Source organism: Canis aureus, chromosome 10 (genome assembly GCF_053574225.1).
Source record: "Canis aureus isolate CA01 chromosome 10, VMU_Caureus_v.1.0, whole genome shotgun sequence".
NCBI classification, from domain to species: domain Eukaryota; kingdom Metazoa; phylum Chordata; class Mammalia; order Carnivora; family Canidae; genus Canis; species Canis aureus.
In genome coordinates, this window is record NC_135620.1 from 24,397,453 (window position 1) to 24,400,771 (window position 3,319).

The following is a 3,319-nucleotide window of genomic DNA, read 5'->3' on the forward strand; positions in this document are numbered from 1 at the left end:
CTCGAGTCCTGGGATCGAGTCCCACATCAGGCTCCCTGCATGGGGCCTGCTTCTCCCTCTGCCTGTGTCTCTGTGTCTCCCGTGAATAAATAAATAAAATCTTAAAAAAATCCCAAATATGCAAAACAGTAGTAACTATAGTCCCCGTGTTGTACATTACATCCCTATGATTGTTTGATTGATTTTTGTAACATCCTTTTCACCCATTTTGCCCACTTCCCGCCTGCCTCTGGCAACCAATGATCTATTCTCTGTATCTATGAGTTTATTTTTTTCTTGTTTTAGATTCTGTATATAAGTTAAATCATACGGTATTTGTATTCCTGTCTGACTTGTTTCACATAGCATAATGCCCTCAGTTCCATCCATCTTGTCAAAAATAGCAAGATTTACTTTTTTATGATTTTTTTTTTTTTAGATTTTATTTATTTATTCATGATAGTCACACAGAGAGAGACAGAGAGGCAGAGACACAGGCAGAGGGAGAAGCAGGCTCCATGCACCGGGAGCCCGACGTGGGATTCGATCCTGGGTCTCCAGGATCGTGCCCCGGGCCAAAGGCAGGCGCCAAACCGCTGCGCCACCCAGGGATCCCACTTTTTTATGATTTAAAAATATTCCTCTGCGTGCATGTGCGCGTGTACATGTACATGTGTGTGCAAACTATATTTTCTTTATCTGTTCATCCACTGATGGCCTCTTGGATTGCTTTCATATCCTTATTATTGTAATTAATGTTGCAATGAGCACGGGGGTGCATATGCCTTTCTGTATTAGTGTTAATCATTTCCTTTGATAATTACCCAGAAGTAGAATTGTTGAATCCTTTTTTTAAAAAGGAAACTTTTTTTTTAAGATTTTATTTATTTATTCATGAGACACACAAACACAGAGAGAGAGAGAGAGGCAGAGACACAGGCAGAGGGAGAATCAGGCTCCATGCAAGGAGCCTGACGTGGGACTCGATCCTGGGTCTCCAGGATCATGCCCTGGACTGAAGGTGGCACTAGACCACTGAGCCACCTGGGCTGCCCGAATTGTTGAATCCTATAGTAGTTCTAAGTTTAATTTTTTGAGGAATCCCTGCACTGTTTTCCATAGGGTCTGCACCAATTTATATAATCACCAAGAGTGCACAAGGGTTTCCTTTTCTCCACATCTTCACCAAACACTTGTTATTTCTTATCTTTTTGATAATAGCCAATTGTTAGATAATTCTGACAGTTGTGGGAACTAGAACATAGAAAATTTGTTAATATTTTAGGTAAGATAAAAAAATTTTTTTTAAAGATTTATTTATTAATGAAAGGCACAGGCTGAGAGAGAGGCAGAGACACAGGCAGAAGGAGAAGCAGGGGGATCCCTGGGTGGCGCAGCGGTTTGGCGCCTGCCTTTGGCCCAGGGCGCGATCCTGGAGACCCAGGATTGAATCCCACGTCGGGCTCCCGGTGCATGGAGCCTGCTTCTCCCTCTGCCTATGTCTCTGCCTCTCTCTCTCTCTCTCTCTCTCTCTCTCTCTCTGTGTGACTATCATAAATAATAAATAAAAATAAAAAAAAAAAAAAAAAAAAAGGAGAAGCAGGCTCCCTGCAGGGAACCCAGTGCGGGACTCGACCTCTGACCCCGGGATCACAACCTGAGCTGAAGGCAGGCGCTCAACCGCTGAGCCACCCAGGCATCCTAAGACAAATATTTTATTAGTTGTTTTCTCTGGCTTAATAAATTCAGTAAATCTTAGTAACTATTGAGCATCTCTGTAGTGTGGCAGCTCACATACTGAACAAATCCCCACCCTTAAGGAGTTCATAGTAGAAAACATATGCCTTACTATGTAGAACTTAATTAAGCCATGCGATGGCAATTTTATTCATCCCAAACTGATATTTTAACATGCTTTATCTCTCATGTTAGCTAGTTGATTTTAGTACAAAGACAGTGAAATGACAGCTCATTTGCCTAGTCCTAAGCTTTAGGCTAGTTTTTAGATGAATTTCACAAAAGAAAACTGAGAGTGACTGGCCGACTTGGTCTGTAGAGCATGTGACTCTTGATCTTGGGGTTGGGCATTCGAGCCTCATATTGGGAGTAGAGATTACTTTTTTCTTTATAAAGATTTTATTTATTTATTCATGAGATAGAGAGAGAGGCAGACATAGAGGAAGAAGCAGGCTTCCTGCAGGGAGCCTGATGTGGGACCCCAGGATCCTGGGATCATAATCTGAGCCAAAGGCAGACACTCAACCACTGAGCCACCCATGTGCCCCAGAGTCGTGAGATCGAGCCCCACATTGGCTCTGTGCTGGCATGGAGCCTGCTTAAGAGTCTCATTCTCCCTTTCCATCTGCCCATGCCCCAGCTCATGCTCTATCTCTCAAAATAATAAATGAATAAATAAAATCTTTTGAAAAAAGAAAACTACTTATAAGCTTGTGATGATGTTGGCTTTATATAATGTTGGGAGTTACTTATGTAACTATTGTGCTCCCTCTGTCATACAAAGAAGTAAGAACTATAAAGTGTTATGCATCCTCAGTAAGCCAGGTACAAAGTTAACTGATGACTGAAACTGATTATGGTGTTTTGGAGTAACCAACTGAACTACCATCACAAAAACACTAAAAGTCATTATAAACATTTTGTGTAAAAAATTTTTTTTCGGAAATTTCAAACATAAAATTAAGCAAAAAGAGAGTATATAGGGGGGCCTGGGTGGTTCAGTCAGTTAAGTATCTGCCTTTGGCTCAGGTCATGAGCTCAGGGTCCTGGGCTCAAGCCTCACATTGGGCTCCCTGCTCCGTGGGGAGCCTGCTTCTCCCTCTCCTCCCTGCTGCTCCCCCTGCTTGTGTTCTATGTCAAATGATTGTATAAAATCTTAAAAACAGGGATCCCTGGGTGGCGCAGCGGTTTGGCGCCTGCCTTTGGCCCAGGGCGCGATCCTGGAGACCCGGGATCGAATCCCACGTCGGGCTCCCGGTGCATGGAGCCTGCTTCTCCCTCTGCCTATGTCTCTGCCAATCTCTCTCTCTCTGTGTGTGTGACTATCATAAATAAATAAAAATTAAAAAAAAAAAATCTTAAAAACAACAACAAAGGGACACCTGGGTGGCTCAGTGGTTGAGCATCTGCCTTCGGCTCAGGACGTAATCCCGGAGTTCCCGGATCGAGTCCCATGTCGGGCTCCCTGCATGGAGCCTGCTTCTCCCTCTGCCTGTGTCTCTGTCTCTCTTTCTCTCTCTCTATATATATATATCTCATGAATAAATAAATAAATAATCTTAAAAAAACCCAAAACTAAACAAACAAAAAACCAACAACAAAG